Source organism: Aegilops tauschii, chromosome 6, assembly GCF_002575655.3.
Source record: "Aegilops tauschii subsp. strangulata cultivar AL8/78 chromosome 6, Aet v6.0, whole genome shotgun sequence".
Lineage (NCBI taxonomy): Eukaryota > Viridiplantae > Streptophyta > Magnoliopsida > Poales > Poaceae > Aegilops > Aegilops tauschii.
The window spans coordinates 30728665-30744640 of NC_053040.3; positions in this window are offsets into that span (position 1 = coordinate 30728665).

The following is a 15976-nucleotide window of genomic DNA, read 5'->3' on the forward strand; positions in this document are numbered from 1 at the left end:
GAGGTATGAACTCGCGACTTGCCGGTCCCCAGCGCTGCCCAAGATCTTGGCACGCATGTAGAAGGGGTCGACTATCACGATGTCCGGGGTCTTGTCTCTAATGATCCGCATCTCCATACTCAGCGAAAATAGCCGAACGATGGTGTAGTGCAGCGGATGAAGGTTAAACATAGCGAAGATTTTATCAAACCGCAGGACGATCATACCCCCGATGGCGCTATCCACAAAGCCCTTGCCCTCTGGCACCTTGGCCACGAAAACGGGGTATGCCACATCATTCTCGGAGAGACGCCGCTTCTCCAAAGAAAGAACACTGTCATTCAGACTCCGCATAGCACCGGTTGCAGCATTGAGCAGATTAGTCGGTAGCATCGCCCTACCCGCCACATGCACCCTCCTCGAGATATCCTTAGGTGAAGGTGGCCCGTCCTGAGCACGGATCGTACTCGGTGCCGGCTGGCTCGCACCGCCCTTGTTATTCTTTCTTTTCCGTCCTTTCTTCTTCTGCTGTAATGGGATCGAGTTCTGCTCAGAGACCGCCTTCATGAGTGTGTTGGGGCTGATAATATTTCGCACCTCGGCTATCTAAGGCTCGGTGAAGGCGGCAGCTGGAGGCGTCTCCTAAGAACTGAACGCCAGACGACGCCTGTTGCAATTGGGTTTCTCCGCGGTACCAGGTAGATCGCGATCATCTTTTGCCGGGTTGGGTTCTTGAGAAAGAAGCCCCAAGAATTCTTCACCGTACCCATGTCCGTTGAAGTACTTATCGACTCTGGTAAATGTACCGTCGTCGTCGTCATCCGGATCCTGTGCCATATGCATGTCCGGATCCTGTGCCATATGCATGTCTGGCATGTCCGGTAGCGTTGCGGCGGTCTTGCCATGGCTTGGCGCCGGCATGACTGGCGGTGTTGTCTGTGGGGTGGTGTCCCCCGCCCCCAAACGAATCTGGCTCTTCGGCCAAAGCAGGGGCCAGCTTAAGCAGGCGCTGAGGGTCATCACATCATCTTCGTCGGCCCCAGCGGGTCGAATCGGAGGTAACAAGTCGTCGCAGCCTGGCAACACCGGAACCAGTTGAACCCTATACACGGTGGGTGGCATCGGATTAGCGTGGAACACGGGGTTGCCGGGTTGAACGATCCTGCCCTTGGCGACATCGATCAACTCGCCACCCACGAAGTGCAGGAGAGTGCATGGAACGTCGGCGGCGCCCTGCGAAAACATGTAGGGCGTCAGGGATGCCCAGTCAAAGGCAAGGAGATGAAGTCATCGGCCGAGAGGCTTAGTTACCGTGATGGCGTCGAGCTCGGCTAATGTCGAGGCACCGCCAACGGCGGGCGTGCAAGTGATGGAGGGGCCGCTTGCTGCCGAGGTGCCGGCTGGCGTACACCCTGGTGCAATAAGGTCCAATGCCCGCGCCGGCGCCGGAGACACCAATATCGCCTCCGCCGGAGACACCAATGGCGCCGCCTGCGTGTTGTGCGAGTTGCTGGCCGTGAAGCTGGGAACCGGGGGCGGCCCCTGTTGGCCGCCCGCAATCCACGCCTGCAGCCCCTGAATCAAGGTAGGCACAATGGCGGTGAGCATCGTTCCCAGTTGTTGTTGCACTTGCTCTTGGACCATCTCCGGAATCCGCGCCACTTGTGCCTTGAGTTCTTGAACCTCGCGTGACTGGCTTTCCGAGTTGGTCTTTCTCTCCTTTCGCCCACCAGCGTTATAGTATGACGACCATTTCGTGGACAAGCCTTTGCCGGCCACACTACCAGCTGACGACGGCTTACTGAACTTATCCTTGTTTTTCATTATGTTCAACGCCCTATTTAAAGTGTTGTCCCAAGGGGAGCTCTGAGACGACCCCGCGCTACTGCTTTCAGTCTCCTGCGAAAGGAATGTGAACCATTTAGAAATTTGGCTTCATTAATTAGAATGCAACCATATGGAGCTAATTATGCGGGGGTGTATTCCTTACCAGAACAAGCTCAAGCGCCTTGGTCTTCGGATCCGTGGTAAGCTCCTTTGTTACCGGGTCCACCTTGTACCGGGCCCTGACATAGTTCCTGGTCTGCTTGTCACGGTATTTCTCGAAGCGGGGCGGTAGGCCTTGCTCGGCACGCTCCGCGTCCTCCTTGTCCCATATAGGTTCCGCCACTCTGCAACCGCCGGGACCGAGTTGGTGGACCCCTAAGTTCAAGTCCCGCATATCTTTCCCCCACTGACTTGATTCCACGGTTGCATTTCTCTCGCACTTGATCTTGAACTCCTTGTAGTCATCTTCGCTGATCGAAGGATGTTTCTCCTTGATCTTCTCATAACTATCACCTTTTTCAATCATTCTCTTCACCGCGCCTCTCCAAGTAGCCAGGGACGTGCTCATCTTTGTGAGGGCGGCACTGTTCACTTTATTCCCTGAGAGGCGTGTGTTTGCGACGTCACCGGGGAACTTGTATCGTTCGTGCAGCTTCGTGAAGAGGAGGTTGCGCAAATTCCCTCGGTCACGATGCCTTAGGTTCTCGTTGTTGATCGAGACGGTGCTCCGGAGAATGTACCCGAGCTGTCCCGCGTACCCCTTGACTAATTCTTTGGGCGCCGTTGGATGCCCCTCGGAGGACACTTCAGTAAATTCCTCCTTGACGGTGCCGAGCACGTTCGGGCGCTGGTCCTTCCGTTGCCTCTTCGGTTGGTTGCCATCTGTGCGTGCGCTGCCATCATCAGTGGTGGCATCCTCGGCGGCACCATCAGTGGTGTCATCCCCGACGCCACTAGGGGTTGTGTAGTCAGGATCGGTGTCTTCCGCGGCGTCCTCATAGCGGTGAGGTTCTTCCTCCATCTCCTGGGACAGCTCCCAGAATTTCTTGCCGCCCGAACCGCCGGCCTCATCGTTGTGGGCCATGTTTCGCTCTAAATAGGAAAAAAAATTGATCAAAAAGTTGGTTATTGTCAAGGAACAAGATCTCTAATATGACCAAATAACCTAATTCTCGAGGAATTCGCTGTTAGTGTGTTGTTGCTAAGGTCCAAGTCCCTTCCTAACCCCCTTCTTCAGTTCCTCCTCATCCTCCTCCTCTTCTTCTTCGTCGTCTTCCTCTGATTAAATGGATTTCCAAGATGTAGGTGGATTCATGTGTATATATGTGTATATATACACCTACACTAACTACTAGCCAGCCAGTGTGTTTAGACTAGATCAGGGGGTATTGTCTTCTGTTGTGTCATTTTCATAGTTTCTTTCTGATCACAGTGGATGAGGAGCTTGATTGGTTACTTTAATGGCGGTCAGGTAAGGTAGGGGAGGTGGGCAGGCGGGACAGGAGTGAGGTCAACGGCTCGTGGATGGCTCACACGTGGCGCCCCCAGCTCCAATCGTGAGATTACACAGACAAATAAACAAAGAGGATTTACCTAAGTGATCAGGACTAATCACACCACTGTCACAAGTCAGGAATGAGCTTTGAACACAGGTGAATATTTCATGAGAGTTACTGACTGACATCAAGAGCCAACTTCAGAACGACCGAGTACGCAACCCAAGTCGCAGGCCTATCTATCTATCTATCTATCTATCTATATAGGGAAAAATATTTACAAGTGGAAGTAGAAAATGGTGTGTCGGCGACGAAAATTCAGGTCTACGCCTTGGCCAGTCATGCCTGCTACCTAAGCAAGTGTGTAATTTTATCTTTATTTTTCTTCAGAGAACAGCCGGCGGTGGCAGTGACCTGCTCAGATTACTTAGGAATTAATTAACATCGGCAGCTTCCTCTTTCTGTGAATGAACCTACCTGCTAAAAAGTCAGACCAGCCGTAATGTTTCTTCAACACAAGTTTTCTACTCTACTCCAAGCGTATGATTGTAAGCACCCAAGTAAACAAGCATTAGCTGAGTGATCAGTAGTAATCACAGCACTGTCACTAGTCAGAATGAACTTTGAACCAGTTGAATTTCTTGTGAGAATTACTGACAGCAGAAGCCAATTTCTGGAGAAAAAGTATTTGCATAAAAATTTCAGAAAACAGCCAAATGCGGGTCTATGGATTGGTAGAAAATGCACGCAAGCAAAAATTCAGAAAACAGCAAGGGTGGTAGAAAATTCGACCGTCGACAAAAGTACAGGTCTACGCCTTGGTCACGCCTTCCTAAGCAGGTATACTTTCTATTCTATTGTTTTCCTTCAGAAAACAGCCGGCCGGCGCCGATGACTTGCTCAGATGATTAAGAGTTAACTAACATTAAGAATAAAGGGACAGTTGATCCTACTTAATTAAGTATTAAGATATCTGGCCCATGCATTAGTCGCAACTACCCATATGTCCTATTTTTAGCAAAGTCATGCTAAAATACACGGAAAATTTCAGCATGACCTTTGCTGAAAAGAGGACATATGGAGTACCCGAATTTGCCGGAATGGAAGTTAATCGACATTCTGGCAAACTCAAGGGCCTCTCGGGGTACCTGCAAAATCATTATCCAATGAAGGAATTGCGCCGCACACTGCTGCGTCACACTGCTGCCAAAATCATTATCAACATGCTGGTACTGTGTTGATAATAGAGCGCCCGCCATGGCCAAGAAGCCTACACAGTGCATAGCATGGCCATGATCTATCTATGCCAGCCTACACATTTAAAGAGTTTGGAGATTTGTGTATAACAAACATTACTTCACTCATAAAGTATGATGATGTTTTTACACCTTTGAACTGCAGCATAGACCATGTATTCAATCACTTTGCCACATACACGACAGACAAAATACCCTGGGCAGTACTAGATACTAGCAAATATATGTTTCACAAAAAAAAAAATACTAGCAAATATAAGGGCAAATCAAATCATTTGGTCTACAGACTGCACATTAGCAGTCCAAGGGGCAAACAAACCAATAAAAGGTGAATAGACTTAACAAACCAGCAAAAGGAGCAGGAAATCAAGGCCATCTACAGTAATTTGCAAATGTCATTTTGCTACAGATGACCAGCCTATCCAGATATCATTTTAAACACCACACCACAGGAGATCTCCTGGGTCAAGTGGACAGGTTACTAAATTTTTTAGCAACTGTTAAAGTTTACAGGTGATTACCCCACAACAGACAAAGCTGTGATCCTTTGCTCCTATTAGACTACAGACAAGCACCGAACTGCCATCATCAGAAAAATACATGGTGCTGTAGTAATAACAAATAGACCATATGTGCAGATATAAGCAATGGTGAACAATGCTCCCAGGTAAACACCATTTATGCTTCTGTTATAAAAGTTCACAGGTGATTAAGCCCACAAACAAATGAGGCTGTGATCCTTTACTCCTATCTAACTACAGACAAGCACCGAACACGCAAAGCCATCATCAGAAAATAAATGATGATGTAACAATAACAACAAATGGGTCACAGCCGTTCTAGAGCTGGGATTCATATATGTGCAGATGTAAGCAATCCTGAACGATACTTGCAGATAAAGGCCATTCTTGCTGTTGAAGTTTGCAGGCGATTAGCCGCAAACTGACAAGTGTATCATCCTTTACACCTACCTAACTACAGACAAGCATCGAGCATGCATACCATCATCAGAAAGCAAATGATGCTGCTGGCGATAACAACAAATAGACCACAGCTGTCTTAATGCTATAGATTTTATGTGCAGATGTAAGCAATGACCAAGACGAAGATGGAGCATTACTAGCGGGTGCGTCTAATTATCAGGGGATTATCTCACAGCAGGGGAGGCTGTGATCCTCTGCTCCTATCTGACTACAGGCAAGCATAGAACACGCATATCAAAATAAAATAGATTATTGATGTTGAAATTACATTACAGCTACAACAGCAAACAAAAACCCAGAAGGAAATTGACCATGGCCATGCTATACACTGTGCATGCGGGGCTCCTTGGCCATGGCGGACGCTGGCTTCGGCCTTGTCCAAGACGGTGCTACGGCAGAAAATCAAGCGTGGGGAGAGAGGGGATACAAACGGCGGCTCACAGTGAGGTCGGGGCGTGCTTGGAGAGGTCGGGGGGGGGGGGGGGGGGGCGCCGGTGTTGCAGGTCGAGGCGGCGGCAGCGGCGATGCCGACGGTGGTGGAGCGAGGCGATCCGGCGGAGGAGAGCTTCCCGGCTCCAGCTGGTGGTCCAGGAGGAAGAAGCAGTGGGCAATGCACCTCGTCGGAGCAGGCGCGGCGGTCGTTGGAGCGGGCGCGGGGGTCGTCAGAGCGGGTGCGGGGGGTCGTCGGCGGCGGTGGAGCGGGCGTGGGGATCTGGCAAGGGAGGGAAGGGGGATCTGGCGGGCGATGGACAGAAGGGGGATCTGGGGATCTGGGGAGGATGGGGAGAGGGAGGCGGCGGGGGCGCGGCGGCGGCGGCGGTGCAGTGGGTCGGGGCAGCGGCGGCGGCGGCGCAGTGGGTCAGCGCAGTGGGTGGGGGGGCTGAGAGAGATGTGATCGATTGGGGAAAGGGGATTGGGGATTTTAGTGGGGGGAGGGTTAGCAATGGCGCACCCCCTAGAAGTGCGCCATTAGTAATTTTTTTATAGCAATGGCGCACCTCCTGGCGGTGCGCCATTAGTAACCTTTTTTTTGATAGCAATGGCGTACCTCCTAGCAGTGCGCCATTAGTAATTTTTTTTGGATTTTTAGTTGCATTCATTTGTGAATTGGTAAAACATTTAGGAAGTATTACACTTATGATTGCTTCTTTAGTATTTGGTTCAGTTTGTGAATTAATATTAACTAAATAAATTATTAGCCTTCATTTGTGAATTAATATTAACTAAATAAATTATTACATTTAAGTACTTATCATTTAAGTAAACTTCCGGGATTTATTTTTTATTTTTTCATATGTATCATTCATTTAATAGTTCACATACAAAAAATTTATATTTTTGCTGGATGCAAAGAAACAAGTGGTCATGAAAAAATATCATCAGATTTCAAAATATTCATGAATTCGAAAAGTGCCGCCCATTTCCATATGTCGAAATACAATCGAGAAATGAAGGCTAACTACAATTTAAATACAATCGATCTTAGCTAGCTATCTGTTCACAATCTTCTTGCCCTTATTTTTCGCAAATGGAGTTCTTCTCTTGAACGGACGTCCTTTAGGTAGGGTGGTCCTACTTCTTCTTGTGGTGTATGCTGGTACTTCATCGTCGTCGTCATGTTCCATCTTCGGGTCGCCGTACTTGTCGAAGTCTTGCTCATTGGTGACTCCATCCATTCCGATGATCTTCCTTTTGCCTCTCCTCACGACAACACGACTGGGCTTTGAAGGGCCGGTAATGAAGAAGCATTGGTCCACTTGGGAAGCCAGTACCCATGGCTCATTTTTCGCGGTGACGTTTGCACCCGCGGTCTTGGATTTGGCTTCGGGTATAACCATGGTGGTGAAATACCGGTCTTCTTTTAGGACGCTCTTGGCCCATCTGAAACGGAACATCGGGACCTTCTCTCCAGCGTAGCTCAGCTCCCAGATCTCCTCGATCCTTCCGTAGTATCTTTCCTTGTCGTTACCGGTGTAGGATTCCATCGTTACCCCGGAGTTCTGATAACATCGCTCTTCATGTCCTTTCCCTCGGTGTAGAATGTGTAGCCGTTGATATCGTACGCCTCATAGGTCATCAGGTTGTGCTCGGCGCCCTGTGACAAGGCGAATATGAGTTGTTCTTCCGCGGAAGAGTCCTCATGTAAAGGGTACGACAGAAGCTTCTCCTTGAACGAACGCGTGAAATATGAGTTGTGCTCTTTGATTATATCTCCGTTCGTCCTCTATTGGCCTCGGTCATTGTACGCCTTCTCAATAAAGGTTTTGTGCTCTACCACCCAAGGATCGACCACGTCTATGTGTTGTAGCACGACTAGGTTTGCTCTTTCAAAGTCGGCAAGTCGACCCTCGAAGTCGACATGCATTTCGCGGCGACCATCGCGGTGACCCCATCCAGCGAGCCTACCGAGGTGCCTATTGACGGGCAGACCAACGGGGTTCTCGATGCCTAGATAATTCGTGCAGTAGGAGATGCACTCTTCGGTCAGAAAGCCCCTGGCTATGCTTCCCTCTGGACGTGACATGTTGCGAACGTATCCTTTGATGACACCATTCATCCTTTCGAACGGCATCATGCTATGCAGGAACGTCGGCCCGAGTTGGATGATATCCTCCACGATATGGACCAGCAGATGCACCATAACGTCGAAGAATGCGGGCGGGAAGTACATCTCAAACTCGCATAGTATCACCATGATCTCTTCCTATAGCCTTCTGAGTTGCCTCACGCCAACCGACTTCCGAGAGACGACGTCGAAAAAGTTGCATAGGCCAAATAGTGTTTCACGGACGTGCGCGTCCATGATCCCACAGATTGCAACTGGAAGTATCTGCGTCATCAGCACGTGATAGTCGTGAGAGTTCATCCCGCTAAACATCTACTTCGCTGAGTCTCACTACTAGGGAAAACCTTATACACAGAACTTTAAAAGTAGCGATTGTTAAAAAAGCGCGCTAGTGCTAACTACCAGTAGCGCGTTGGCGAAAACCGCGCTACAGATACATATATAGCAATAGCGTGTGTAGCCATAAAAGCGCTACTACTAAAATTCCCACTGCTAAGCCGATAGGCTACACATAGTAGTAGCGTGCTTACAGAAACAACGCTACAGCTACTTCTTTTGTAGCAGCGCGTTTATGAAGAGAGGTGCTACTGCTAACGAAATAAAATTAAATGGAAAGCAAATAAAAAAGAGAAAGGAGTAGGAGTAGCGCTTGTTAAGAAACGCGCTACTGCTACTTTTGACTTAACCGCGCGGTTCGTTCTTCCCCCACGGCCACTTTCCCCAAATCCCTACACCTCCGCTGTCGCTGCCCTGCATCGCCGTCGGCCGCCGCGCGCGACCCGTCACTCTCCGCTCACCCTCGACGCCGCCCCCGACCCCGACCTCGACGCCCCCCTACATCGTCGCCCTCCACCGTGCGCCCGCCGTCCCGACCCCGACCCCATCCCCGACCTCGACGCCGCGTGCCCCTTTCCCTAACTCCGCCGGCGCCCGAGGTGAGCACGCCCTCCTCCTCCTCCTCCCTACCTCTGCCTAGCTAGGGTTCTTAGGGTTAAATTTCAGAGTTCATCTACTTAGTTAGGGTTCATCACATTAGATGCTAATTATGGCAGTAGTTGTTAAATAGAATTAGTTTTAGAGTTCATCAAATTAGTTAGGGTTAAATTTTAGAGTTCATCAAATTAGTTAGTGTTTAATAGAATTAGTAAGAAAATTAATATAACTAGTTGAACTAGTTTATTTTTAGTAAAAACTAGTTTATTTTTATTTTTAGTAAGTGCTTAATTGAACTAGTTGAGTTAATACAACTATTTTATTTTTAGTACGAAAATTAATAGAACTAGTTTACTTTTTTTAGTTAAAGCAATTATTCCCGCATCGACGTCGACGATGCCTATCCCGCATCCTCGTCGTCGAGTCGGCAGAGGACACCTGCGTCACCAGATGGGCCATGTCCGGGACTGGGCTCTGCCGGGGTGGTACTGGGAGGCGCTACCTACTGGGGGGCGCAGGTTGGTGAGGAGTCAACCCATCGTTGACCCGAACCTTCTTTGGTGGCGGTCGCGTGGGCCAGTGACGGTCCAGAGGCTCGAGTACCCCGCGGAGGTGGTGCGTCACCATGTCAGTGAGGAGGACGCGCACGTCCGTCGCTACTTGTTTGCGTTGGAGCACAGGTTCTCCAATACCTGGCAGGTTCTCCAGGGATCTCACTGAAGCTATGATCCTGTGATGGTTCCTTCTCTTTGGGTGTCCACCGCCCGCGCCTATACCCGACGTGCGCTAGGGTTTTGGTTGTATTAGTGATGTTATATGTATGATACTATTCGGATGTATTAGTGATAATATTCGACGATGTACGGACGCATGAGATGATGTACTTTTGCTTATTGAATGCATGCTAATTTGAGTCCTATAAGATATTTGAAATGTATATCTTGTGTTGCTCAAATAGGATATGTGCTTGCCCAAGTGGCCGGTCATGTTTGCAGGTTACACCTCCGAGTGGCCTATGTTTTGCCGGAGTGTTGATTCATTACCGTTCGACAAATTTCAGGCGCTCGATATGTCCTATTTTAGCAAAGGTCATGCTGGATTTTTCCGTGAATTTTGGCATGACTAGTAGGAAATATCGAGTGCCCTGGATTTGTGTGTTGAGTATCCTGGTAGTTGTCTTCGATCGATTTTTAATTAATGTTTCAACTATGAACATAGGAAATGTCTGACGACGAAAAGGATTTCGGTATTTGCAAATACTGCGAAGACGAGCATGACCTGTGCGACGAAATCGTCCTAGATGATGATAGGCGCTTCAGCATCAAGCTGGACGAGAACTTCGAAGTGGATACAGTAAGTCACAACGACAAGTCTTTTTTCGTAATTAAGCATGACATCTGCTTCATTTGCTTCAACTTATAATTTAATTTTTTTACTATTCTACTAACGTATTCCTTGCCATGCAAGAGTTTTTGTATTGGATAAGATAGGTTTCAGTCGTACTATGAAGGTAAAGAAAGTTTACTTGAAGACCGAGCATGGTTATATTTTCCACGTAAAATTATACAACGCAGACGACTACACCTATTTTGGATGCAAAACATGGCGAGCACTATGCAAGACTTATGCATTTGAGCCTGATATGGTTATCACCTTTGATATTCGTCCGGAAGATGATATTGAAGGTAATACCGATATCTGGGTCGATGTGCAGACGCCTCCAGTTATACCATCATGTGAGTTTCTCAACCATATTTATGTCTTTGAAATTTTTTATTCAAAAATAGTTGACAACTAATTTCTATTGTCAGCTTATTTCCGTTCAAGCAAACATGTCCGGCGCTTGGTAGACAGGACCTACTACTGTCCCGGGGCTGAACTAAACTGCGAGGAGCTAAGTCATTATGTTTCATGGCTTGAGGATCTTGATACTGTCAAGACAAATTTTCTTCCTGCACTTAGAAATGTTAGTACTGAAAACGTGCGACCAATAGTGTTCGTAATGAACTACGGTCACATCTATCTAGGAAAGATGATAAGATTTTTACTATTTATCCTCAGTGCATCTTTTCCATACATTATTTTTTAAGCTAAACTTCATTGCTAAGTATGTTACCATACGATGTTCTTCAACAGGGACTCCCGATGAATGTTGTGCCTTATGGGATCGAGACTACAGGTACCATGAGTATTGTTAGCTTGCGGCCAAGATATCCTACAATGCACTTTAGTGCATTCAGGATTTCTAAAAGCGACGAATGCTTAATAGTGAAAGACTGGACCAAAATTGCGAACGATCGCAGACAAGTAATATGGGGAAGCAATCAGAAGCGCAGCCCACGATTAGGAGACAGGTTCATCTGCATGCTCCAACTTGATGAAGGAGGAGAGCTACACATGTTTTATGTTATTTTACCTGAGAGAGAGCAGCAGGAGTGATTAGCTAGCTAGAAATGAGTTTGAAGATGATGATGTGCTACACTATGACTATGATGATTAAATAGCTAGTGTTGGTGGTAATGACTATGATGATTATTATTAGCTAGTGTTAGTGGTGATTAGATAGCTACCACATCTAGTGTTGGTGGTGATTAGCTAGCTAGAATGAGTTTGAAGATGATTATGTGCTACACTATGACTATGGTGATTAAATAAATACTATTGATGGTAATGACTATGATGATGATTAAATAGCTTGTGCTGGCGGATTAGATTCAAGTGGAGGCAACATGTGGTGCACATCGAAAGTACTACTAGTCCAAACTAGATCTAGTTTGGATTAGTAGTATACTTTTGACATGCACCACATATTGCCTCCACTTGAACCTATTCCACCTTCATTTGACACACTGTTATGGACATAATGATATATACCTCATAATTGGTATTATACCAAAATTTGTATAACGGCGTATAAATACACTAAAAAAATACTAGTAGCGATGGATAGAAAGCACGCTGCAACTAGCTAGATTAGCAGCAGCGCAGGGTAGAACAAGCGTTGCCGCTATGTGTCTTAGCAGTAGCGCTTGTCGCACGCGCTACTGCAAGTAATAGCTGTAGCGCCTTATTAGTAGCGCGGCTGCACGTGCTACTAATGGTCATTAAACCCGCGCTACTACTAGGGTTTCCCCTAGTAGTGTCTAGGTATCTGCTTATCTTCCCCGCGTAATCGTAAGGAAGTTTTACTCCTACGAGGCAGGTGAAAAACTGCTCGATCTCCTCCTGACTTAGAGTGAAGCACGCGGGAGGGAAGTCATTTCCGGTCTTCTTGGCCTTTTTGCCTTTGCGACGACTTTCCGTGTCCTGCTTCGCCTCATCATCATCATCATTAGCGTGAAGCTCCTCCCTGATGTCCATTGATTTCAAGTCTGCCCTTGCTTTCGGCTCATCTTTGGTCCTCTCTGGCATGTTGAGCAGGGTACCAAGCAGACTCTCGCACACGTTCTTCGTGATATGCATGACATCAAGGCTGTGAGGCACACGGTGGATCTTCCAGTATGACAAGTCCCAGAAAACAGACCTCGTTTTCCATACCTTCAGCAGCGGCTCTGGCGCCTTTCGCTTCTTTCCCGGCTCTGGCGCCTTTTGCTTCTTTCCCGGCAGTGGGCAATCTTTCCAATTTTTCAACAGCTCGTCTATTTCCTCGCCGCTCCTCGTACGCGGGCGTCTTCGGGGTTCGGTTTCACCATCGAATAGATCCTTGCGTTTTCTCCATGAGTCATCGTCGCGAAGCCACCTTTGATGTCCCATGAACACGGTTTTCGAAGACCCGGGATATCTATCTAGCTGGCGATACGTTGTGTCATCCATGCACCTGATGCATCCAGAAAATCCGTGGACCACCTGCCCCGCGACATATCCGTAACCGAGATAGTCCTGCACCATCGTGAGCAGTGCGGCTCTCATAGGGAAATATTCTTTCTCTGCGGCGTCCCACATATTGGCTGGCGTTTTCCACAGTGTGTCTAGCTCCTCTTTGAGCAGCTCCAGATACAGATTGATGTCGTTCCCTGGTTGTTTCGGCCCTTCAATTAGCATACTCATGTGAATGTACTTCCTCTTCATGCACAACCAGGGGGAAGGTTGTACATCCACACAAACACAAGCCAGGTGCTATGTGTGCTTCTCTGGCTGCCAAACGGATTGACTCCATCGGTGCTCGCGCCCAGCACGATGTTCCTTGGATCGTCCCCAAATTCTGGGTATTCGAAGTTCAACGCTTGCCACTGGCTCGCATCCTTAGGGTGACTCAACATCTTGTCTTTTTTATTTATCTCCGGATCATTTCCGTCATCTTCTCGCTTCTTCTCCTCCTTATCCTCATGCCAACGCAGGAGCTTTGCTACCTTAGGGTCCGCGAAATACCGCTGCAGACGAGGAGTGATCGGAAAGTACCACACCACTTTTCGAGGAGCTTTCTTCCTCTTCTTGTATCGAGTGACGCCGCACACCGGACATATGGTAGACTCCGCGTGCTCGTCCCAATAAATGATGCAATTGTTCATGCACACATGGTATTTCACGTGTGGTAAATTCAGAGGACACACGATTTTCTTCGCCTCCTCGAAACTGGTCGAGCACTTGTTCCCCTTGGGAAGACGTTCGTTCCAGAATGACATGTTCTCGTCGAAGCATGCGTCGGTCATTTTGTGTTTTATCTTCATCTCCAGAGCCATGAGCGTTGCTTTCAGGCGGGTATCCTCGGGCCTGCATCCTTCATACAATGGAGTAACCGCGTCTATCTCCAGTTGATCCAGCTTGGCTTTCTCTCGGGCGGCAGCTCTTGCGTTATCCGTCTGCTTGAGAAGCAGCTCTTGAATATGAGGGTCCTGCACCCAGCCCATCGATGGTCCATCGTCGTCTGCTCCGGCATCTTCATCTTCATGATCATGCCCTTCGTCTGCTCCGGCATCTTCCTCATCATCATGTCCGGCATCTTCTACATGATGACTGTGTACTGCATCTACTTCGTGATCATGTCCTGGAGATTCTTCGTCTTCTCGCCCGCCCTCGTCGCGGTTGTCTTGCTGCCCTTCCTCATTTCTTGCCCGGCCCCCATGGACGACTTCATAATCATCTTCATCACCTTGCCACCGATAGCCGTCCATGAAACCACGCAAGAGCAGGTGGTCCCGCACCTGTACGGAATCCTGGTCCATAAGGCTCCTCAGCTTGCATCTTCGACACGGACATCTTATCTCCGTCTCGTTCTTTTGAAGCATCTCGGCCTTCGTGGAGCTCAAAAACCTATTCACGATGCCTTCGGTCATCGTGCGGACCATGGTCGCCTGCGGGGTAGAGCAAAACGATATTTTAGAACAAAAAAAAATTTGGCATGACTTTGCCTAAAAATAGGACCAAAAAGAATGCACAGTGCCAAATTCTCGCCGAAACAGAAATGAATCAACATTCCGGCAAAATATTGGCAACTATCGTATTTCAAATACCGGTACCTGCAAACACAAACATATATGCAACACCACAAACATATGCAACACCACAAACATACGTAGATCTAGCTAGGCCATACAAAGTGCATGTGCACGTTGTTGGAGGGAGAAAAAAGTAGATCTACAACATAAAGAAAGCTTTCCCCTTACTTACCTATAAAAAAGGTAATTTAACCACTTAATTTGTGTGAATCTATGGTGCAAATGAGGTGAGGAGGAGGAGGCAGCCGAGACAAGCTTGGAGAAGGAGGTGGAGAGAATGAAATGGGGAAAGTGAGTGTGGTAGGTGGATGTCCAAAATATCTAGCTGGTCTCAGGTTACTAATGGCGCACCACCTATAAATGCGCCATTAGTAACACTGGTTACTAATGGCGCACCTGTTAAGTGATGCGCCATTACTAGTTTTGCAAAATAATAAATAATAATTGTTAGTAGTGGCGCACCGTGGAACTAGTAATGGCGCACCACAACCACGATGCGCCATTACTAGTTTTGAAAAAAAAGAAAAAAATGTGTTAGTAGTGGCGCACGTAGTGTGCGGTGCGCCATTACTAGTTGAAACACATGGTGTACCACACCCACGATGCGACATTAATAGTGGCGCACCGTGGATGTGGTGCGTCTTTAGTGTGATGGACACTAATGGCGTACCAACACATGATGCGCCACTGCTATATAGCAGTGGCGCACCATATGTGTGGTGCGCTATTAATGTTCATATTATCTATAACCCTTTTCCTAGTAGTGCGGATCTCATTGGTAGAACGAGGATCAGATGTGTAATCAACTCATAAACCGCATCTCTGTGAGCTGGAATCAGGACCTCATTCATCAGATCTTCAGTCCTTTTGACGCCACTGAAATCCTCGAAACAAAAATTCCACAACGAAAGGTAGAAGACTGTGTGGCCTGGCATTACGAAAAAAAGGCATCTTCACTGTACAGAGTGCCTACAAACTTGCCATGATGGACAGAGGAACAGGCCCCCAAACATCTAGCTCATCGGCAAGCGTGGACAATCGGAGCATATGGGACGCCATTTGGAAAGCATGAGTTCCGGAGAGGATTAAAAATTTCGCATGGAGAGTAGCAACAAAAACCCTGGCTACCAAAGCAAATAGGTGCAGACGCACTCTGGCCACAGACAGTGTATGTGACATCTGAGGCATAACAGAGGAGAGTGAATACCATGCGGTGGTGTGTCATGTACTAAGAGCAGAGCACTCCGTCAAGAGATGCGAACACATTGGAACCTACCAAAGGAGAGAGCCTTCTGAATGCTTGTGAAGCAGACGAACAAAACAAAATCTTACTGCTACTATGGTGTGCTTGGTTCCTCCGAGATAATATAATTCATGGGAATGGAAATGAATCGATATCGAGATCAGTAGCTTTCCTGATTAAGTATGAACAGGAAGTGAAGGCTTCTCAAGACAAAACCAACACTGACGTCAGTATCTGCTGTCAGAATCTATTTGAAGA